The sequence below is a fragment of the Nelumbo nucifera genome, chromosome 5, assembly GCF_055504915.1.
Source record: "Nelumbo nucifera cultivar China Antique chromosome 5, China Antique-T2T, whole genome shotgun sequence".
NCBI classification, from domain to species: Eukaryota; Viridiplantae; Streptophyta; class Magnoliopsida; order Proteales; family Nelumbonaceae; genus Nelumbo; species Nelumbo nucifera.
Window position 1 is genome coordinate 31,384,166 of NC_142653.1, and position 24,863 is coordinate 31,409,028.

The 24,863-nt window shown below is 38.8% G+C and overlaps 1 pseudogene across 1 annotated transcript in view; it reads left to right on the forward strand.

Annotated features, from left to right (window-relative positions):
* LOC104600006 (developmentally-regulated G protein 3-like) overlaps positions 1 to 24,139 on the forward strand; it is a 31,835-nt pseudogene extending 7,696 nt beyond the window's left edge. The window contains exons 3-10 of the transcript XR_016076494.1: positions 1,268 to 1,441; positions 2,579 to 2,650; positions 6,589 to 6,647; positions 8,936 to 9,046; positions 21,500 to 21,799; positions 22,943 to 23,134; positions 23,565 to 23,616; positions 23,723 to 24,139. The product of XR_016076494.1 is annotated as a developmentally-regulated G protein 3-like (transcript). The remainder of the gene's footprint in view (positions 1 to 1,267; positions 1,442 to 2,578; positions 2,651 to 6,588; positions 6,648 to 8,935; positions 9,047 to 21,499; positions 21,800 to 22,942; positions 23,135 to 23,564; positions 23,617 to 23,722) is intronic.
* The last annotated feature ends 724 nt before the right edge of the window (positions 24,140 to 24,863 follow it).

Sequence of the window (24,863 nt, forward strand, 5' to 3'; positions counted from 1 at the left end):
TGTTAATTCTTTTTATAAATATTTTATTTGAAATATTAAATAGAAATTATTAATGGAATAATCTATATTAATTGACTGTATTATATTAATATAATATACTAATATATTATATTTTTAATGTACATTAGTCGACATCTTGTCGACATAATAGGAAAAACTGTATTTTTTTTGGTTATTTGGACCGATTTGGTCAACATTTTCGAAATATAGGAAATGTCGACCGACATAATGTAATTTTTATATTACCATCCACTTTCATGTTGATGAGCCTCGATATCGACATATGTCGGGTGACATTAGCGACATTTGGCGACATTTGAAACCATGGGTGAGATCCATTGGACATTTTCTTGCTTGGTTGGTCCTAAACATTCTGATACAAACAATAGTATGGATAAAGATATAAGTACCAACATGGAAGACAGAACATGAAATTTAATTTCCCAAAATCTAGCACTCTATCAAATTTGTTTATCCCATATTCACATCCGATGTGATGGTATCATTTTGTTTCTTTGAGTAAGGTTTTAGACCAACTGTCCTTATAAGTTATGTCCAGGTTGCATGGAACTTCCTATATATAAAGTAACAAACTAGTAATATCAAACACACTTTCAAGTTTTCAATCACTGATTTTAGTTCAGAAATTATGGTTTCTTTATTTTCTTTCCTTTCTTGACAGAAGTTTTCTAATGGCAACAATAACACTAAACTTATTTTTATTGTTATTGTGACCATATGATACAATCATCAAGATTTACATTGCTTAATCTGATATAGTATCTTGGATTTCTAAAGATAACTGTTTTCTGACATCATTTGGCTACATATGCATATACACATTGGTTGTTCATATCATGTAAATACATTTTCAAGATCATAACTCCTTATTCTGTAGTAGCTTTTGAGTTCAACAATGTACCTGTGTATATTTTGACCTTGTTCATATAACAGTTAAACTCAACCAAATAGCCATAACTACTTCCTATTTAGGGAATCTTACATAAATGCCTTTCATATAACTGCATCCACCATGTAGGGTGGCTTGTTTTCTTCCATTGCAAGGAAACTGCTGCTCTTTTTTTTATTTGCCAGACCGTTCTTCAATCAATCTATAAGAATTATTGCCCATAAATCAGCCAAGTATCCCCTTGTTTTGCATATACTAACCTGTGTTCTTCCATGTCAACCCAGGAGTTTGTGCTCCTGCATTGTAAGCATCCTTTGTGAATTAGTTACCTTAAATTCATATTATTTGTTTGTGTAGGCTAAACTTGCAAAACTACGAAGAGAGTTGCTTGCATCTCCATCAAAAGGAGGTGCTGGTGCTGGTGAAGGATTTGATGTTACTAAAAGTGGAGATGCAAGGGTTGGTCTGGTTGGTTTCCCCTCGGTACGAAAGTCAACCCTTCTGAATAAATTAACGGGAACATTTTCAGAGGTAACTTTTCATGTATCCTTGTATTCTGGATTACTGAAGTTCAGTTGAGGATCTTCATGTTATTCTTTTGCATTCTGGTGTTCTGTTAATCTCATTCAGGATTACTTCTGAGGCTTTCCCACACATGGACTTCTGAGCATTCCTGCTTTGCTTGGTTTACCTTGTTCCATGATTGGTAATAATACAGCATAAACATTTTGTAGTTTCTTTCCTTTGTTTTCCCATATGGTTTGAAAAGTACTTGTCTCTTTGTCTAAGCTTCTTGGTTTGAGTTCAGAATACCTTCTAGATCAAGGGCTGTTGCTGAATTAATTACTTTTCTTAAACTAGAAAAAGCTTCTTCTCTCCATGAGAGAGAGTTTTTTTTTTTTTTTGGTGGTTTCCACAGAAATGTTTAAGCATCACGTTTTCTATTCTTTTTGCCTTTTTCGTCCAGTTTGGATTTTAAGAAATAATAGTGGATAAGGCAAAAATGTCACTGTGAATATTAGGACTAGAAAAGAGAAAGCGAATCCTTATAGCTACCCAAAAACAAGCAGCCCTTGCTGCAAATGGGCTAAACCATAATAAAAGTTTAAACTGCAAATGCCTACTCATGTCACATTGGCTTCTTCCATATAAAACCTTCCTCGTTTTTGCTATGTAGAGGTGATGGCATGATGCTGTTGGTCCAAACCATCCATCAGGTAGGGAACCTTTTAGATTGGTGATGTGTTTAGTTTTTCAGGTCATGTAATTCTAAGCTCTTTACCCCTATCAGTTTTTAAGTGTTCTCCCAAGTGAAAACTTAAAGATTCAATTTTTGAATTGCAGAAAAGGAATTTAGAGCTTAATTTGGACACTTGGCAAGGGTTTTTCACTAAAACTGGAATCAGTGGTAGAGTGGGAAGGGAATACCATGAGGTCTTTTTGGGTCCCCAAAGATGGTGCTATGTAGGAAGAGCTAATTTGTAGTTTTGGACACATATATATTTATATGCTTTCATCTCCTTTCATAAAGCCTTAGATAGCATTTTGGAATATAAAACCTTCTTTTTTTTTGAATTTAATCCATTTAATATAATCTGCAGAATGAGAGTTACTTCCAAGTTTCTTCTGAAGATTGTGTCCTTATCTTAATTGATCTATGATTTGCAGGTTGCCTCCTATGAGTTTACTACTTTAACTTGCACTCCAGGTGTGATAATGTATAGAGGAGCTAAAATTCAGGTAATATAATCCTTACAAATGTTCTAGGGATGTCTTTTGGTGCTTTTAATAATTTGTACCTTCAATATTTTTTATTTCTTTTTTTTTTGTGATTCGTAACTGAAAGTATTATTGATTGAGAAAAGGGCAAAGAATGTGTATTTACAATGATTCCAATAATATCCATTTTTGCTACCTACCCTTGTCACATTTCTTTCATTACAATGTATAATACATTAAGTTGCCCCCTCCTCCAAGCGACCCCAAAATAATTACCTTCTATTTACTCCTTGCCTAGCTAAGATATCAGCAATATCATTAACAGATCTAGGTACACAATTGAAAATGATGACCAAGTCCTTTGCCATTTCTTCAATCTCACTCATCTTTCCATAATCTTCCATGGTATTAATTTGTCCTCTTTTAAGTTTTAACCAGCCTACCATAACTTCAAAGATTCACCTACAACCATCAAGATTGTAATCTCAAGAGACTTTGTACTTCAATCCTTAAGAAACTGCCATGTAGTCTGCTGTTATGGAGTTCCCATAACCTAATGAGAATAGAGCTAGGATAACATTGTCCCTAAAAATGCTTCTCACACAAGATGGGCCTGGGTTACCCATTCTACAACCATTGAAGATCAACTTGATTTGATTAGCTAGTGGTGGAACCCAAAGTGCTTCTATCTTTTGAAATCTGGTATGCTGTAATTAGGGGTGTCCACGGTTCGGTTAACCAAACATGGCCCTTTTTTGTAAACCGAACCGGTGGTACCGGTTTTTTCATTTTGCCAAACCGAAACCGAACCGGTACCACCGGTTTCGGTTTTTGACCAGTTCGGTTCTTTGGTTTTTTGGTTTTTTATATTTATAATATATATTATATAAATATATGTATAATATTATATTATAAATAATAAATGATATATAATATATTATAAATATTTTAAAAATATATAATATATTTATAAATAGATCATTATAAATATAGTATAAGTATATATTTATATATAATACATAGAAAATATGTGACATATATTAAAAATATATATAAAATATACATATAAATATATATACCAGTCAGTTCGGTTAACCGTCGGTTTAACTGCATTTTGCAGTTCGGTTTTCTTGGTTTGGTTCGGTTTTTTGTTTTTTCATGGACACCCCTAGCTGTAATGGCACAATTGCAGTTTCTATGAGTGAATGCTCCTCCTACATCAAATTTCAGACTACTTGTGTGGATTTTTGTTGCTGCCTTCTCCCCTGCAACCATCCTTTGCACCTTTATTGCCAATCTTTTGGCAATAATGTTTAGACATCAACTTTGACGTTTATGCTTTAGGTAATCCTGCCCCATCAAGGATCTATGTGGTGTTTAAAGACCAGGTTGGATCCATTCTGTAAACATTTTGGGTTCAGTTGGGGAAGGCAACTTCTGAAGGGGGGCTGACTAGTTTGCACTCTGCCAAGGATTAAAACTAGCTCATTCTTCTGTCTGGACTGGTCTTGTTGTTGAATATGACATTTGTGTGGTGATTGATTGGGTGCCCTTGGGAGTGGATGGACCCTAGATTCTTAGACAGCTCATTGGACAGGACAAAGTATTAACTGCTCATTTGAATAACTCTTTGAGGTGGGCTCCCACATCAGCTAATAACTTAGTTGACACATTTGCAAGAGAAGGGGTTGGTAGGTCAGAGCTACTGTGCAGGACACCAGGCCCGGGTGATACTGGATTTGATTTGTACTTTCTTTCTCTAAAGTAAGTTCTATGCTGCTTGTAAAATTGGGACTGTCAAAAGAAAAAAGTTATAACTTTTGACTCTTAACTACTTCAAATCAATCATCGATGATTGTTTTTTCAAGTTGGTTTACTATCTTGGGATGTTTGCTAGTGACACCTTTTATCTATTCTTACAATAACATTGCCTTGACTGAATAGAAGTACTCTTCTCTTCTTAGTTCTTTCCTTTCCCTTTATTTTTCTTCATTTAGTTTCATGGAAAGTGCACAAGTATTTAGATATTTTATATTTTTTGAATTAAAATGTAGGCCATGATGAAATGTTAACACTAAACTTGCTTGTATTTTTGTCTAATGGAGTTGGTGTATCAATTTGGTCCACGTTTTATCTGATATCCTAAGGACTTGAACAGTTACATTTGAGGTCACTACATGATGTCATGTGTTGGTTCAGTTTCCTCTGAGTTTGCTGAATATCCTGTAGATACGAGGTCTATTTTCAGTAAGAACAACTGACTTGGTTCCTGATAACCATGGGGTCTCATTGCATCTAAATATCTTCAACCAGGGGGATGGACAACTGCTATCAACTTGCCTTCATACGGATGCTCGCTATGGAAAGCTATAATGAAAACACTTCCTAATGTCCTAAAAGGAGTGGATTTCAAGTTAGGAGATGGGGGAAGAATCCGCCTCTGGAAGGACAAATGGCTTGATGATGTATCTTTGGAAGAAAAATTTCCTCTGTTATTCTCAGTGGCTGAGGATAAAGAGGCAATGGTTGCTGACTCTTTCGAGTTAGTCCAAGGTCATGAAGTGGTGTGGAAGCCCAAATTCCAAAGAGATTTCCAAGACTGGGAGGTGGATGAAGTTGTAAACTTGCTGAGTAGCCTAAATACATTTTCCTTTCAGCCCCAGTCAGAAGACCAATGAATCTGGAATTGGAATGCTGATGGAAAGTTCTCAGTTAGATCTTTTGCTGATGGTCTGACTATTAGAAGGGCAACTGGCTTCCCATGTAAACAGATCTGGATCCCTCAATCTCCATCCAAAATCAACTTCTTGATGTGGGCCTCAGCACTAGGAAAATGCCTAACAAGAAGCAACCTGGCAAAAAGAGGTTTCGGTTTAGATGACCTTAGCTGTGGAATCTGTGGTCTTGATGAGGAATCCATTTAACATCTCTGTATTCATTGCAAGTTTGCTTGGACCATCTGGTCTTATTTCTTTGATGCTGTTGGTGTTTGTTGGGTAATGCCGGGTACAGTAAAGGATCTGTTTCATAGCTGGTACCTTCCGCAAATACATTTGGAGAGCCTTTCCAGCAGCATTAGTCAGCACTATATGGTCTGAGAGAAATGACAATTTTCAGAAAAGAGAAGAAACCCTGAGGTGTTATTCCAGTGTATTTTGGCCAGACTTACTTCTTGGCTTTCTGTCATCCCTGATTTTTGTAATCAGAACTTGTTTTTGATGCTTAGTTCAGTTAGTCTATGGGATATATGATCATATCCTTTGGGGGTGAGCTGGTCTGTGGTTTTCCCACATCCTTGTATGATTATCTTATCTTCATGAATAAAATTTGCCTACCTCCTTAAAAAAAAAGACTTGGTTCCTGATAACCAACTAATGGAATATGATAAACCAAAGGGTAATGATTGGTCAATCTTGAGGCTCTTTTCTTTTACTTCCATTCTTGTTTCAACCTATTTACTCCTTCCCAATAGCTCTTTCAGAGGAGTAAGTCCTCATTTTGTTTACAGAGCCTCTTGGTTCGAGCTGATTTCCAACCTAGTGTTCCCCATTGTAGTACCTATACAATGGTAGGCCTTGATCCTCTGAACATAAGTCCCATAGCAAGCTGTGGCCCTCCAGACTGTTGTTCAGGTCCTGTAGCCCTAGATTTAAATCATTTTGCACAAGTTTTTTATGTTGATAATTGTACATCTTCTCAACCCATTTGTTGGTACTCGTCAAAAAATTGTTGGTAGATCCTAGGTGCACTGTTACATAATCTCATGGATATGTGAACATTTTTTCCCTTAATTGATATATACATTTAGTTTATTTTTTAGTTGACTACTCATTCATGTTAATTTAGCTGCAGTTAAATTTGTATATGATGCTTGTCTTGATTCTTTTGTACTCTATGGTACCCCCTGTTAGTTCTTGGTGATAGACCATGCATTTCGTTGTTTTATATTTGTTTTGCAGTTATTGGATCTTCCCGGTATTATTGAGGGTGCAAAGGATGGAAAGGTAGAGGAAGGCAGGTAAAAACACACTTCTTGCTTCTAAAACCTAGAATTATGCTTCTGCTATTTTGCATCTGTCATATTGGAAATGCTTACCAGCAGAATATGTTGGTATTTAGCAATTATAACAAATTGAAGTATTAACTCTTATGGAATGTTGTTTCAGATAGTTTTGAATCTGCTTCATGTTAGCTTCTTTTTTGTCATTTCTGCATTTATCTGTCCCAAATGTAAACAGATGAGATTTGGAGAGATCTCATAATTTTTCTGCCAGAAATGCTTACAAGCAGAAAATGTTGTTATTTGGAATTGAAGTGTTGATTTCTCTGGAACATATGCTTCATATTAACTGAAATTGCTTCAAGTTTACTTCCATCTCTCATGTCAGCATTTATCCACCCAAACCAAAACAAGAAAGATTGGTAGAAATCTTGCAAATTTTCATATAAATTACTGAGATCTTTATTTTGTGTCTCACTGTTTTTTCCTCAGTTCCTCTAATGAGAAGCAAGTACCTTGACGGGTATGACACTGTTATATGACTAAGTTGAAACCTCTGGTTATGAGACATGTTTGCCCATAAAAGGCCAACTCAGTATATGAATTTATAATGGAGGATATATTTGAGAAAAATGGAAGTTTAGTTTCTTAATTTCACCTGGAACTGCTATAGCATTCAGTTTCAGGGACCATTTGGTTCACAGTCAGAACTGGGATCGGAATCAGAACCAGAATCAAAATCCATCAGAATTGGAATCGGAATGGTCTATCCCTCCCACCTGTTTGGTTCAGACGGGAATCAGAATTAGAATTGGAATCAGCTGAAATGGATTCTCATTCCCAAGTGAGGGGGAGGGAATGGCCATTCCCTTGAATGAGGAAATGCCATTACACTAGGAATGGGAATGGGATTCCTATTCTGCCCAACCAAACAGTTAGAATCTGAATGGACCATTCCAATTCCGATTCCAGATCCCTATTTCTGTGAACCAAACGGATCCTCAGTTTAGCATGTTAACAAAATGTCATGGAAGTGTTAGAAGTTAGAACACATGTTTATTACCCCTAAAGAGTTTAGAGGTGTTTTGTTCTGATTATCTTGAGATGGAATCTACTAGAAATCCTCCAATTCTTATCTGGTACCCCTAGGTATAGGACCACATACCCCCTTGGGTTTCTTTCTCAGACGGTGAAGCTTCTGATTGATAATTATTCTGTTGGTAAACAAGTCAGATGGCATTGGTGGATCCATGCATGTGGGATTGAGGCTTAGTGATCCTGTAGGTGATATGGTCTTGACCAGGGTTGAGTTCATTCTCTTCTCACAGAAGTTAGAACAGCTAATCAATCCTGGTTTCCTCCTTGGCAATGGGAGACTTGGTCAATGTAATGAAGTAGAAATATTGGGTACGATCTATTATGACTTGCTAACTATAAACTACATCAATGAAATTGCGTTAATCTTGGCATCTAGTTGATTCAAACCAGGTAGATTTGTTTTCTCTTTTTGGGTATTAATGACTTAAATCTGGTGGGTGCCAAGAGAACTGAATCATCACAAAGAAAACCCAGGTGTCTAAAGAGCTTCTCTATATGGTGATGGCCCCATGCCTAACTTCTTTTTTCCATTAGAGGTGGGCTGTTTTATTGTCTCATGTGTTGTACCTCGATGTGTATCCTCTCATCTACACATTATACTTACTACTATGCACCTGTAACATTTTCTCCCCAACAAGAAAAAAAAAAAACTAAAAAGAAAAGAAGATTAAGATTTCAGAGTTGTCATGTATTAGTGTTCTACTTGACAAAGCTTGATACATTATTACAAACTTAGAATTGGCAAAGTAGATGAGCCAAACCATTGCCATGTTCTTTATTAATTGTACATGGAACTGTTCTTTGAACAAAATTACAGAGCTGAAAGGGTATGGTTATTTCATGGGATTAGGGGTACAGTCTAAAGATATTTACTCTTGTCCCAACACTGTATTCTCCCGTGTTATGCTTGTACCCTCCTCTGGAAAGGTGGCACAAACAGCAGTACTCTTTATGTTATTTGGTTGCTTTAAAAGCTATTTTAGATTTTTATATCATTACGTGGTGTAGTTCATGCATTTTCTTCCAATTTATAAGATATTGTAATACCAAAAAAATATTTGTAAGATATTATGTATGTTTTAGCTGTTGGCTTACAACTTTTTCCAGCCAGAAATTATTTTGTCGTTTCAGCTACTTCTAGAAGTTTCTAGTTTATTACCAAACATTCTAGATCACTCGGTGTAATATGTCATGGAATTGTAATCCAGGTTATCAGCACTTCTAGGACATGTAAACTGTATTCTAATTGTTCTTGATGCAATAAAACCAATAACCCACAAACATCTAATAGAGAAGGAGCTTGAGGGATTTGTAATAAGGTAATCTTGATTGTTAGTTTTCTGCTCTTATTGCACTTTGCTGTAGGCCATTCTGGGAATTTCCTTTTCTTTTCTGGTTCTTACAATTTTCTTTTACTTGGTCATTCTTTCTTTTGTGTTAGTTCATACCACTTCAAGTCCTTCCACTAGTTGATCTGCTTGATGTTCATGAATATAACCAATTTGAGGGTCATTGTGAACTGTGTTAATAGTGTAAGGGAACTTCAGTTTGCCTGCATATATTTTTTGTTTAATTTTCTGTTTTGTACTTCTTTATTGAAAATATTGAAACTTTCATTAAATTAAGAAATAATTTTGATGATTACAATATGCCCAACACCCCAACTTAGGGGAATTAGGACCCTATTTGAATTCATATCATTACAATGATGCACAAAACAATTGCTCCCTGTTGGTCCCTTATTTAGCTAAAGTATCTGCCAATCCATTTGCAGATCTTCTAACCCATCTGAAGCTGGCCCCCTTATCCCTTGCTAAACATCTCACTTCCCTTATGGCTTGTCTATGGTCCTACACCCTCCAACTGTTCATTTGCATCCAGATCCAGCTTACTACTAATTGGGAATTGCTTTCCATTTCAAATTGGTTAAGCCCAAGCTGTTTTGTGAACCTTATTCCTTGTAAAAGAACCGGTATTTCTGCCCTCAAGGAGTCTCCCTATGCCTATTGATCCACAGAACAATGCCACTATTCTTCCATCATGCTCCCAAAATACTCCAATTGCAGACTGTTCAGGATTTTCCATTTTATACTTTGGACTTCCTGTACAATTCCTTGGGCTTCTTAGTTCTTATTCTTGACCTTGGACCAACAATATAAGAGTAATGAAATTGCATCAAAATAGCATGTCTACAGGGATTAAATGAACTCAGTGGGGGCATTTTTGAAAATTTGGAAATGATATTTACTTAGAACCTTAAAAGATCTTTCATTGAATGCTTTGCATTCATATCAGAGAGATGAGGTTTCTGGTTTCTGAAGTGAACCCTCCATTTCTTCGGGTTCCAGATCTGCCAATTTGATAGCACAATCTTGCAAGAAGAATCTCCAAAAGTCATTATTACTAGGAAATCTTTATTCTGAGTTAAGAATTAAGATATTTGTTTTATACATTTTATGCAGCGGTTCTGATTCTGGGTGTTGGGATACTCCAGAGTGGTTTTTGGTATTGAATATTGTGGCATCTAATCTTATTCTCATACTGATAACTAGTTTTTTTTTTTTTATGCTGAAGAAAGAACTCTTAAAATAATTTTTGTTAAAAGTGTAAGAGGATGGCATTGCATAGTAGATAGACCTGACTGGCTCGGGTTGAACCTGGGTCGGACCAGCCCATTTTCAGACCAGTTAACTAAAGGTTTAAGTGCTGCACATTTTAGAATGCATGTGATGGAATATTCCAAAAGAGTAAAGCATTCAAATCAAGCTATATTCTAGAAGGATAATTAAACATGTGCAATTGAATAAGTAAACAAGGGAACATTCTGGATTAAAGGGTAAAATTGGAAAGAAAAAGAGTATGAAAGTTCTAGTCCAAGAAACTTTGGGAATGCAGCCCACCCAAACTCTATGAATAGGGACTTCTAGCCATTTCAGGGACCTTTTGCCAATTTATTCACATTGAGGCCCATTTTATCTCTCTCCCTTCTGTAACCAGCAGTCTCTTTTCATTGCCGGAATTTCATCTCCGGTGAACTATAGTGACCTGATCCCTTGCCTGAGGGCATGTAGGCAGACCCTCTAGGTGTCGGGCCAGCATCTCTCTCTCCTTGTCTCCCCTTTTCTGGTTCAGCCACTTCCCAACCAGATTTTCAGGGTATAGATCACTATCACCACCGCCTTACAAAAAGAAGTTTGTGGTAGAGCCCAGCCCACCTCGGTAGGCCCAAAAGACCCAGCTCGTCCTGCCCATGCAGTATTCACTCACATTTCACATCTGATGTAGGCCATCTAAGGCAACTATAGCCTAGAACTGATCGGTTATGCTTTTTACTTTTCTTCAATTATGCTATGATAGTGATGTTTGTGTGAGGAGCACATGTATATGTCAGCTCATTTCACCCTGAGAAATATCAAGTGAAGTTACCCTAATTCTTCCCCCTCTTCTTCCTTCTAAGGAGGTAGGGCTTCACTCAAAGAAGCTCTTGAGTTGGGCAATAACCCAACAAGTGGTATCAGAGCCACATCAAACCAGTTTGGAGCTATGCCGGACACTCAAGCATCACCAGTTGAAGAGAGGATGGGCAAGATCGAGGTCAACATGCATAAGGTGACCTCGGATCTGAAGGAGATTAAGGATGGTCCTTTGGATTTTCTAACCGTAGAAGATCTTCCCACCTGTGAGCCTTGCCTTCGTTGTAAGATGACAAAACGGCCATTCAGCGGCAAGCCTGAAAAATGTACGGGCATGCTTGACCTTATACATAGTGATGTATGCGGGCCCCTGAATGTTAGGAGTCATAACCAACACGTATACATCATCACCTTCACCGATGATTATTCGCGGTATGGTTACGTGTACCTAATGAGACACAAGTCTGAATCATTTGAAAAGTTCAAGGAGTTTAGACAAGAGGTCGAGAAGCAGTTGGGGAGAGAAATTAAGACCCTTCGATCCGATTGAGGTGGCGAGTATCTCTCTGACGAATTCAGGGACTACCTAAAGGTCAACGGGATAGTATCGCAGTTAGCTCCTCCTACACCACAACTTAACGGTGTTTCAAAGAGGAGGAATAGGACCTTACTTGATATGGTCCGGTCACTTCTCGCACACTCGGAGTTACCCACATCCTTTTGGGGATACACATTAGAGACTGCAATTTACGTGCTGAATAGGGTTCCAACCAAATCGGTTTCGAGCACTCCATATGAACTTTGGAGCGGAAAGAAACCGAGTGTCAGACACTTGAAGATTTGGGGTTGTCCGACACGTTAAAAGAACGAGCCCGGACAAATTGGAATCCCGAACCAGTTGTTGCCTATTTGTAGGCTACCCCAAAAGCTCTATGGGCTATCTATTGTATGACCCAGGAGAACAGAAGGTGTTCTGTAGTCGGAATGTCAATTTCTTGGAGGAGGATTACATCCTAAACAATCATCGTCAGGAAGTTGTTCTTGATGAGGAGAGCTCAGGAGTAGTGGGAGATGTCCCACATGTTCCAGATAGTGACCAACTTAGAGGATCTACCCGGGTATCCAGGCCACCAGTTCGTTTTGGTTATGACCAGGATAGTTACCTGGTGGAAGCCTTGACTAGTGAGGAGGATCCCATGACTTGTGCGGAAGCTATGTTGGACATAGACTCCCTCCCTTAAGTGGGTAGATGCCATGAGAGCTGAGATAGACTCAATGGAGACCCATGGAGTCTGGACTCTAGTGGATCTGCCCCCCGGGGTAAAAGCAATTGGTTGCAGATGGATCTACAAGAGGAAGAAGGGCCTCGATGGCAGGGTTGAGACCTACAAAGCTCGTCTGGTGGCGAAAGGGTACACTCAGAAAGAGGGCATCGATTATGAGGAAACCTTTTCGCCTATGGCCATGCTTAAATCCATTAGGATCTTGCTAGCTGTAGCAGCATACCATGACTACGAGATTTGGCAAATGGATGTCAAAACTGCGTTCCTAAATGGAGATCTTACTGAAGATATCTACATGCAGCAGCCGCAAGGCTTCATAGCTGCGGGTCAGGAACACATGGTATGTAAACTAAATAAATCCATATATGGACTTAAGCAAGCTTCTAGGAGTTGGAACATCCGATTTGACTCTACTGTCAAAACGTTTGACTTTGAGCAGAATCCGGATGAGCCCTGTGGGGATAAGGTTACGTTCTTGGTTTTGTATGTGGATGATATCCTACTCATTGGGAATGATGTGGGAATGTTGACCTCGGTCAAAGTATGGCTTTCACAACAATTCTCCATGAAAGATCTTGGGGAAGCGTCTTATATACTGGGTCTTCGACTCTATAGAGATAGATCGAAGCGGATAATAGGATTATCCCAATCTGCTTACATTGACAAAATCGTCAAAAGGTACAACATGGAAAACTCCAAGAAGGGAAACGTTCCTTTCAGGCATGGAGTTGCTCTCTCCAAGAAGATGTCTCCCAAGACATCTGAGGAGATCGAGGACATGAAGAATGTTCTCTATGCCTTGCCGTAGGGAGCATCATGTATGCCATGCTGTGCACTCACCCCGATATTGCTCACGCGGTGAGTGTAGTAAGCAGATTTCAGGCCAACCCAGGGCAGGAGCACTGGACTATTGTGAAATGCATACTTAAGTACCTTCGAAGGACAAAAGAGTTTTGTCTGGTATTCGATGGTAGCTCACTACAGATCCAGGGGTATACTGATGCTGATTTCCAGTCGGATCCAGATGATAGAAAGTCTACATCTGGGTATGTTTTCACAATAGGATCGTGTGTTGTTTTCTGAATGTCAGCAAACAGGGGTCTTAAGTAGCAAATTAACAGTCCACAACCCAAGCCGAACACATTGCCGCAAGTGAGGTTGCCTTATGAATGAAGGTGTTCATTCTTGAATTTGGGATTCAGCACATCACCCATTCCACTGTTGTGTGACAACGCTGGACCTACGGGAGGTTGATGTTAAGAGGTAGCATCAGCGGAGAATGTGGCAGACCCATTTGACTAAGCCACTAACACAGAAAGTGTTTGAGAAACACGTGGAAAGTCTGGGACTCCGGCTTATTCCAGATTGGATCTAAGTGCAAGTGGGAGCTGTTAGACAGTTTTGTATGCCCTTAGCTCCAATCAGTTTGATGTACTTATGACATTTATTGTAAATGAATAAAGTACATATTTGATTCATGTTTCTGTGGTGTGTTTCTTTGTAATACCCTTAAACTGGACACTTATGAAATTTGTGTTAGTTTAGAACGTTCACAACCAGTGGGTCGGTCTGGGGAGACCTATCCTGATAAGGCTGACACTGATGTGTTGCCAAGTCGGTTGGGGTGGCCTGTCTCTGCCACCAGGGTGAGACCCGAGGTACATGCAGTGTAGGATTAATTGAATCTTTGAACCAGACCAGATTTCCAGTATTGCCTTGGACCTTGGAGATTGATGGGCAAAACTGGAAAGTTACACCTGATCCCTAGACTCGATTATGATACTGCACTAGGTGTCGGATTGGGCCGTCTTTGATATGACAATTAGTGAGATCCTTAGCGGGGGTCAAAACCTGGGTATGTTGGGACAGTCAGAGAATTCATTTGAGTGGGTGATCATAGTGACAGGATCAGCCCCTTTGTCGGACAAAGGTAATGATCGGGGATGCACTCTCTCTGATGGAAACCAAGACTGCCGGCAGCCGATTTCAATCGTTGAGATTTGTTTTGCAAAATATATTTTATATGAGATATAAAAGTATATATATTACGGTTTCTAAATGTTTGCAAAAGGTTTTAATTCCCGGGATCCATGTGAGTAGAGAGTGCAGCACTGTCCCTTGCAGCCGAGGGAGAGGTCCTCTCTTGTCGGGCAGTGTTTGATCATTATGGGCTGAGAGGTTAAGTGTAAGACCATTGAGGGTAATACCTGATGGGCTAATCTTTCATCTGCCCACAGTCTCTGGGTGTTACAAGGTGGCTCGGCCCAAGGACCACTTAGGGTAAGTGTTGGGCCCATAGAGCCCATGTGATGGGTTTCAGGGGGTGCACTGTCCATAACAGTGTATTCGGCCAGGCCTTGTAACAAAGGCTGGGCTGAACCCATGTGGCTGATTTGTAGATCAATGTTTGGGTCCCACGCCATACAAGGAAGCCCAACTGGGCAGCAGTTTGAAAGGCTAAGTGAGCACATAACCTTATTGGGCCTAAAGCCCATTTCGAACTGGGCTGATTTGATCAGTTAAATAAGGGGCGAATTCTAAGATTAGATTAGCAGATTGGGTCTTAACCTTATCCACTCAGAGAGTCCAGATCTGAATGTGATTCAGATCTGGAAACCTCCTAATAAGATTAGGAGGGAGCTGATCTAATCTGCAGATAAGATAAGGGTTTACCCTTATCACTTAGAGGGAATTCTGATCCAAATATGATTTGGATCAGCAACTCCTAATGGGATTAGGAGCTGATCCCTTTAAGCTTATAAAAGGAGGAAGGGGCAGCAACCTTTAGAAGATATTCATATTCACATCCTCTTCAGAGCTGAAATCACAGAAGAGAGAATTCAGCATCACTACGCTAAATTCTTTCTTGCCGCCTCCTTCCTGCCGCCGCCATATCTGCTAGTTCGATCTCCTATTCTCAGTGGGAGTGATCAAGATTGGATCTTGATATCAGTCCTTTGTGAAAGGGCTGATTAGAAGTAGTGCTCACGTGTTGTCCAGTTGATACTTGCTAAGGATCTGGTTTTTTTGAAGAACGTTGTTGATTCTACTCCATCCTGCACTGCGCCATCTTCAGTGGGAGCAGTTTTTGGTTCCTTCCTTGGGCGTGAACACCTCCATTGGGAGATACTATTTCTTTGTATTAGGTATATCCCTCTCCTACTGCTTTTGTTCAGATCTGGTTCGGTTCTTGGTTCAAGATTGATCCTTAAAAAATATGATTTTTCTAAAATAGGGAATACGATTCCTAGTAGGATGGAGAGAAAATTTTGAAATTCGCCCATTCTATTCCGCAAGATTCGGGCGTCCATACGATGGATATCTCATCCCTTCAATATTGTGGGGAGTGGACATGTTCGAGTTGACCCAGAGAAGGTAGAAATCATGGTGAGATGGCCCAGGCCCAATTCTTCCAAAGGCGTTAGGGGTTTTCTCGGAATGACAGGCTACTATAGGTGGTTTCTTCAGGGCTACAGTTCCATAGCCTCACCACTCACTAAATTGTTGAATAAGGATGCCTTTGAATGGACCCCCCCAGCCCAACAAGCCTTTGAAGATCTGAAACGGGCTGTCACCTCTCCTCCTGCCCTACCTTCATGAGCAACTTTTGGCGGGAATACTTTTGCTCACAGGGCACACAACTACACACTTCCACTAGTCATCACCCCAGACTGATGGGCAGATAGAGGTGGTTAACCAGAGTCTAGAGACCTATTTGCGGTGCTTTTTGGGGGAGTGGGCCAAACAATGGACTAAATGGTTGCCATGGGCGGAATATTGGTAAAACACTACTTATCACTCATCCACGGGGATGACTCCCTTCAAGGCATTCTACGAGTCACGAGAGGGACCCCCACTTCTCTTAACCCAGCTAAAAAGGGGTGCTTAAGGATTCTTTGTTTTGGGCCACTTTTTAGCTTTCCTTCTTGTTCTCTGTTGTGGGGGAGTTAAGATATTTTACCTCCCCTCTCTTGTACTTAAAGTTCCACAATTTTTATAATCTAATAAAACATTCTGTTATTGATCAAAAAAAAAAAGCTGGCTCCAAGGTATTTTGGACCCTACACTGTGTCGGAGAAGATTGGCTCAGGTGCTTACAAACTGGAACTTCCCCCTACTGTTAAACTTTACCCTGTTTTTCATGTTTCCCTACTCAAAATGTGCATGGGAGATGGTGATGTGGTCTGTCCTTCCTTGCCAACTTCACTGATGAAGGGCACCTCCTGGTTCGAGCCCCTGAAAATCATTAACTTTTGTTGGGCCATACAATCATACAAGAAGCCAAAGTCATATGGACTAACCTGCCCACAGAAGATGCCACTTGAGAGCCGTACTTTACCCTTCAGAATCAGTTCCCTCGTGTTGACCTTGCGGACAAGGTCGGGGGGGGGGCTGATAGAGCCCAGCCCATGCAGTATTCACTCACAGGCCACATCAGATGCAGGCCAACTAAGGCAGCTATAGCCTAGAACCGATCGGTTATGCTTTTTGCTTTTCTTCAGTAATGCTATGATAGTGATGTTTACGTGAGGAGCACATGTATATGTTTAGCTCATTTTACCCTGAGAAATAACAAGTGAAGTTACCCTAATTCTTCCCCCTCTTCTTTCTTCTAAGGAGGTAGGGCTTCCCTCGACAAAGCTCCTGAATTGGGCAGTGACCCAACAGTTTGTCTATGACAGAATCCCATCCTCATGCAGACTTGCAGAATCTATATGAAACCCATTTCAAATGATTTAAACCAATAAATAGATAAATAAATAATTGGCATTATTTCCATGTTAACTTAAATTGTCATTTAGTAATTGCTTTCTTGTGGACTACAGGTTTTAGATATTGTGTATGTGTACGAGCAGATAGATTTAGCTAAATTTATGTATTGGAAAAATCCACAATCTTCAAGGTATTGAGGAAAAGCTGTGACTTAAAGAGAGTGTGGGAAAAGGAGCATTTAAGGGATAAGTTTTGCAAATTGGATTTCAAACTCAACTCCTACTTTGATTTGAGGTGTTAAGTGATATGAAAGTCATCAATCCAATGTAATTTTGGAAATTGGAGCTGGTGTTTGAATTAACATGGTGCATGTAAAATCCAAAGAGATAACAGTTTTTTCACTCAGCCACATCATTTTGTTAAATGGTGTTCGAGTGAGAAATCTGATGAATTACATTTTGTTGAACAAATTAAATTTGAAAGGTATAGAGAAAATATTCAGGTCCTCTATTAGAGTGAAATATTTTATTAGACACATGAAACTGATTTCTAAGTTCATCTTGTAAAGAGAAAACTTAGAATGCTTTTTCATTTAACAAATCTATGTTATCCTGGAATTATCATTGGTAAAAGTTAGAAAATATTTGAACCCATTCACATTCTGTTTCTAGGTATGAAGTAAAGAATGTCCTGGTCATAGTGCCATTAATGTGGTGTATGAAAAGATTGTAGTGTTCCACCAAACATCTTCCCCATTTGAGATCCTGAAACATAACAATAAGAAGGGGAAAAATGAAACTTAGATCAATCAAGAGATTTGGTCAACTTATTGACTGACATCAAATTGAAAGAAAACTTAGGAACATTATTCATCACCATAAAAAAAGGAAACTTAGGAACTAAGGATGTAACAACACCTATGCTAGAAACTAAGGATGTAGTGTCATCTACGCGTAACAGACTGGGAAGAAGATGAAGATAGGGAAGCAAGCATACCCATAGTTTTCAAGGCGGCAAGGCGAACCTAAGCGACAGGGGAGCACTTAGTCGCCTGGTCGTCTAGGCGGGCGCCTAGGCATCGCTTAATGTCTAAAAAGAAATAAAATAAAAAGGGGATGAACCCCTATTTTTGCCATTGAAATAGAAGAAGAAGGGCAGAGACCCTGTTGTTCAAAAAAGAAGGGGCGGAGCCCCTGTTTTTTGTTCCAAAAAAAAAAAGAAAAAGGAGCGGAGCCTCTGTTTTTGCTCAAAAAAAAAGAAAAAGAAGGGGCGGAGCCCCTGTTTTTGTTCTAAAAGAAAAAGAAAAAGGAGGGGCAGAGCCCCTGTTTTTGCTCAAAAAAAAAAAAAAGAAAAAGAAGAAGGGGTGGAGCCCCTATTTTTTGTTCCAGAATAAGGAGTAGGAGGAGAAGAAGAAGAAGAAAGCATACCTTGAATGTGATTGATTTCTCTTTCTGAGACATACAACTTGGAACGAGGATATCTCTCGAACTCTCTTCGAATATCATATCTCTCAATTAAGAAGATTAGAAATTAATAAAAAATTTATTATTAATATGAAAAAATAAAAATAATGATTCAGTGCATCAGGTCGAGTGCCAATTTAGTACCCATACTTTAAAACGCGACAATCTAGTACCCGAACTTTTGAAATGCGACAATATAGTACCTGTTGTTAACCAGCCGTCAAGTGTCATTTAATTTTCTTTATCAACCATCTGCAATCTGCAAGCTTGCAAGTCTGCAACAACTATAGAGAGAGAAACCAAGCACCTACAGACAGTTGAACCGTCGACCAAGAAACCGGTGGCCAGAACGGCTCCAGTTCTGGGTCGTTTTTTAAAACATTGAAATTTTGTATTACAGTTCCTCTGTTATCCTTTTCACATGACATGGTTTGACAAAAGAAGCAAAGGTAAAGCCATACTATCTCTTCCGCTGAGTCAAGTTCAGACCATCAGACGCTTACATAAAAGGGACGTGAAGACCAACGACTACACCCATGACCAGAAATTGTCGTTTAAGCTGACCAGAAACTCTGTTTCTGGTCCTGTTTTTTTGACCTTTTCAATAGTTTTGACATTTTTGACGCTTAGCAGTTATTTCTTATTCATCTTCTTCTCGGAAAGGAAGGTTTTTTCAAGTGGGAGTCTTTGACACGAGTCTTTTGGTGATTTATGTAGAAGAATTCAAGATAGATAATTTGCTTGGAACTCAGTTGAGGTCTGTAGCCTCATTGAAAGTGAAACCAAGGGAACTAATAAGAGCCTTGTTGCAAATCACAATAGACACGGAAGAAACCACCAAAAGACTCAACGCACCGATAGTACCAAGCGAAAACCGCTCGCTGTCACTCATCTTGTCACTCTTTCTACTCTAATCAGTAATCACTACCTCCTTGATCTGGATCTACCACTCCATCCATCAGAAACCACAGATTGGACTCCCAAGATTAACAAAATGCACGTAAAATTGAAAATGAGATCCTCACTTCATTCCAAAGATGGCCGAATCAACACGAATACAAGCTTAACTGCAAGGAATTCAAAAAATAGAAAGAGAAAGAAACGAAATCAACTCTAAAGAAATTGAAGATAAATCAGGATAATTTAAGACTTTCAAAACTGTTCTTTTATTGCCGTTAAAGAGGAACTAAAGAAACTCGCTTTTACAGTATTATCAGAGAAATTCCAAATCTTGGTTAAATAAAAACTTCGAAACTGTGCTTATTCTTTGTCTTTCTGTGACGAAATGAATAGAGGTTGATTTATGCAGAAAAACAGAACAAGCTCGTGTTTGCAAATTTTCTACCCTCTTCCATGCCGTGCATACGGTTTTGGACCCCTGAGCGTAAGCAGCCTACTGGCTACTGCTTGCCTATACATAAACCAACATGATATGCGAATGGAATTGATTCGACAAAAGTATATCTTACAACCCTTGGTTTTAATTTTTGATTTCTGTAGGTTCCAAGTCATTATAAAGCTATGGAGATTGGGAAGAGCTGAGCTTTAAATAGAAGCTTGAGGGTTTCTGTGTGTTCTGGAAGTAGGAGCTTCTGCATCAGAGATTTGAGCATTTTGATTGAGTTTTAGAAAATTTGTTTTACTCTGGTAAGTTCACATGAATTGTAATCGTCTTCCTTTGGCTCTTGCCTTGATGGGCTTTCGTCATGAAATAGTCCAGAGAGCTTGGGCTCTATTTCATTTTCTTGAGAAAGAAGATGATGAACTGTGTTTTATTTTCAAGGGTAATTTTGACATTTTGAAAAGTCTTAGATCGCACATGAGGTCACGTGATATATATAACTGACGGTCCACTAACAGTAGGTATTATATTGTCGCATTTTGAAAGTTCGGGTACTAAATTGGCACTCGGCTTAAAGTACAGGGTACCTATCGGGAATTTTCCCTATAAACTTTTAATATAAAAAGAATATTAAAACAGGTAACAGGTAACAGGTTATATATAACCGCTTGAGACCATATGGCGTTTGGGCGAGGTGAGCCCCATAAAGCGCCTACACGCCTAGGCACCCGCCTAGGCGTCGCCTTGACAACTATGAGCATACCTAGATGTTCAGTCATACGATCTGAAACCGAAACCGTAAAGTAAAGCAAGCAATATCTGACTTTGTTAAGGTAGCTATATTACAGGATGAAGGAATCAAATGGAGGATTTTTTTCACTCTTCACGGGTAGTAGAAACCACCTCTTTCCTTGTACTACCTAGAGTGGATATCTCAAATGATGATTTCAGGACTGTTCAACAACATGGTTGGTTTTGTTTTCAAAAACAAAACCAACTATGTTGTCAAACACCCCCTTCATGTTTCCAGATGAATCTTCAGTATCTTATTAGCCAAGCCAAAAAGGTGGACCATGAAGATCATAGTAGAAATTGATTGAATACCCATTTAGCCTGCAATAGGTGCACTTTTCATGGACCACCACGACCACTTTTACATCATCCTCCCCTTGACACCCTGTAATATTGGCCAATGAATTTGAGAATGTAGGCTCAAGTCTGAGAGTGGCCACTTTGTGCAAAAAAAAAAAAAAAGCATAATGTTAGGTCTGTATCTAGCCCATCCTTCCAAATCCCCTTTATATTTCTAGGATAAATGTCATTGTTTTAGTCATTTGGCAATAATTTGGTGACTGTTCCCTGATCAATTTTTATTTCCATTGAACGTAACTGATCTGGCAGTACTTTTGTTAAATGAGATCTTCCATATGATCTTAAATTATCTTAGTTCTTCGCTGATGTTCATAGTTTTGGAAGGCATGCTGCCTACTACTGATATTTTTGCGTATCAGTAAGCATTACTTTTAGTTTTTCCTTAAAATTTTATCTTTCTTTGCAGGTTAAATAAAGAACCACCTAATCTGACCTTTAGGAAGAAAGATAAAGGTGGAATTAATTTCACATCAACAGTGGCAAACACGCACCTAGACCTTGCAACAGTGAAAGCAATTTGTAGTGAATATAGAATTCACAATGCTGATATCTCTCTTCGGTATGATGCAACTGCTGATGATCTCATAGATGTTATTGAGGGTAGTAGAATATATATGCCCTGCATCTATGCTGTCAATAAGATTGACCAAATAACACTTGAAGAACTGGAGATTCTGGACAAACTTCCTCACTACTGTCCAATCAGGTAGTCCTATTGCTGATTATTGTATTTTAATTTCTAATTGTATCTTTAGCTTCTCCAGTTATACTTTTATTGAAATTCTGAAATTTATTGCAAAAAGGCACAATAATTTGTGAGTTGGAACCATGACTATGGTCAAAGTTCAGCAGATTGCTTTTGGCATATTTCCATTACAGCACTGGAAAGATAAAGGACATGCCATCAGCTATAATAGTTTTCTATATCCAGGATTGCTAGGGATTGAAAGAGCTGCAATTGAAGATTGGGGCTTAGCTGAAGCGCAATCTTTTCTGCAATACATTGCCCAGTATCACTATTTCGTGGACAGAACCACCTGAACTAAATTTCAATCCAGTTTCCTTTACTTATCTAATAGAAAGAAATCTAAACATGAAAGCAAATGTTTTAGATAGTCCAAGACAGAATATGAACAAAGAGGCTTTGACACCAGTTGGATTATACCATGTGTGACCAGACACCAGCCTACATGGTTGTCCACCCACCCTGCCACACCTTTAACCATGTGAATTGGTGATGCATGATAGACCCGTTGAATATGAAAAAGAAGATAAGAGTAACCCAAGTATCAATACCTTGGCTCTATAGACTCTCTGGAGTTGTGTCCCAAATCTGAAGACACTCCTAGAAGAACTCCTACTTATACATGTAGGTGGAATGGTTATAAAACTGAATGGAACTCCAAGGAAACCATCTAGAAATAATACTTCTTGACCCATTATAAGGTTTTTTTTCCTATTGTTAACTGGAAAGTTTATTAATTTATGAAAAATAATCAATTGCAAATGAAATGTTAGGCTAGTCCCAGCTGACAGCCCCCTAACAGATTCCATCATAGCTTGTGTTCACCCATTGTGACAAGTTTGACACAAATTCCTACAAAGGAAATACTTTTTAACAATTAATATGCTTTAACAGTTAAAATAAGTCCTAATAGAAAATGCCTGTATTTGTTTTCTGCTGTTATGCTCTGATTTCTTGGTTTTTTACTGTGGCATTTGATAGGACCATTTTATCTCTTTCTTGTGCTATCTATTAAGTAAGAATTAGGTGACTGTTCGGTTTATGTATTTTTGGCTAGGAATGCTTCCTACCTCTTAATTTATCTTAATAATATGGTTTCTGAAGTGCTCACTTGGAGTGGAACCTTGATGGACTGCTGGAGAAGATATGGGAATACCTCGATTTAACCCGCATATACACAAAGCCCAAGGGGATGAATCCAGACTATGAAGATCCAGTAACCTTGTCATCAAAAAAGAGGACTGTTGAGGACGTCTGCAACAGAATACACAAAAACATGCTTAAACAATTCAAATAGTAAGTGTCCTTTTCATTCACCTTTATATTGTTCTAATTTTTTATAGTGTGGAAATGAAAAGTTACGAAGAAGCTGTGAACTGACCCCTTTCGCACCAGTGGCATTCATGCAGATGAAGATCAACATTTAATTGGTCTCAGAAAAGAAATTCTAGAAATTCATATGTTGCTTCTGTATGATTCATCTAATTAACTTTGTGATGTGATTAAAAGATTGTAATAAATAAGCTTGGATCATCAGAAAGGAACCTGGTTGGACTAAGCAGGTAAGTCATAAGTGGGATTATTGGAACTCTCGGTCCCAAATTCCTCCATGTGCAAGATTCATGACACTGGTGTGGAAGTTGGCTTCTTTTCATTTTCACAGTAGTATTTGTTTTCTTGGTTTCATCTTTCCCATTTCCCTCTACTCATGCCATGATTTGATCAGTGCATTGGTTTGGGGATCAAGCGTGAAGCACAAGCCCCAGAGAGTGGGGAAGGTTGGTTATCTCTAACCTTTGTAGAATGCTGGGCTTTAAGTTTTCATTTCCCCCTGTTGTAATTCATGGATTTTTTGGTGAGAAATGTTTGTTTGACACTGCTCAGGAGCATGAACTTGAAGATGAGGATGTAGTTCAGATAATTAAAAAGGTGTGACCAAGGGACATTAAAGTTTGGGAAAGATCTACACTGGGTGTTTCTGCAAAATGGGCTTCGGAGTCGGTCACAAAGTTACGGTGGAAGATGTTCTGATATTAAGAAAAGAAAAAGAATAACTTATGTTGGTTGCTTCTTCCCTTCCATGAATGCCATTGAGCTTGGTAATTTAGGGTTTTTCTTACAGAAATTCACCCACGTATAGGTTTTCCTAAAACCGTTTTAATGAGTTAGTTATTAAAAGGGATAGATGTGTTCACCATTTTTTTTGGTTGCTATTGGCAAGAATGTGGTATGTATTATAGGCCAAAGATTAGGGATTTTTCATCTTTAAGTAAAAAATAAAAAAAGGGATAGATGTGTTCACCATTCTGTGCAGTGATAAGATCTTGGCTTGACAAGCGTGAAAAGAGGGGATCTTAGTGAGTGAGAAGGGTCACTTCTTGCATGTAAGAAAATGCAAAAGCCTGTAAGTCTGTTGGGTCCGTGTCCAGTCCAGACCAATCCAAGCACAAGCCCCAGAAACCAGTACTTGTTGAAGCCATGTGCGTATAGTGATTTAGGGCCTATCCAAGCACATGGGCATGTTTGCCTAGCAAGTCAGTGATATGTCTGCTAGAAAGTAGAAACCAAATCCTTTTTTTTTTTGGTAAAAAAGTAGAGACCAGTGGTGTAAGATATTGTTGCTGGAGGGTTTTTATAGTGATATGTCTGTTGGATATTGTTGCTTGGTTGTGGTCAAAGGTTTGTTTAATCCAATCCAACCAGTTGTAGTTTTAATTCAAAGGATTTTGTAGTGTGGAAATGAAAAGTTGCTGATATAGTTTGGGACTTGGTGTAAGATATTGTTGCTGTCTCCCTGCCATATGATCAATCCCCAGCTCATTTGCCACGGCATGCCACCTGAAGGAACGAGGATGGCATGGCATACCCAGGCCATCCATATGAGTTAGATCAGCCATATATGCTTTGTCTGCTGGAATATCTCCCTGCCCAACCAACTACAAGTCCAAATTATTGAGAAACATGATTCTTAGATAATTGACATCTCAATGCGTCTTTTGTTGAATTAAAAGTTTAAAACTACAAC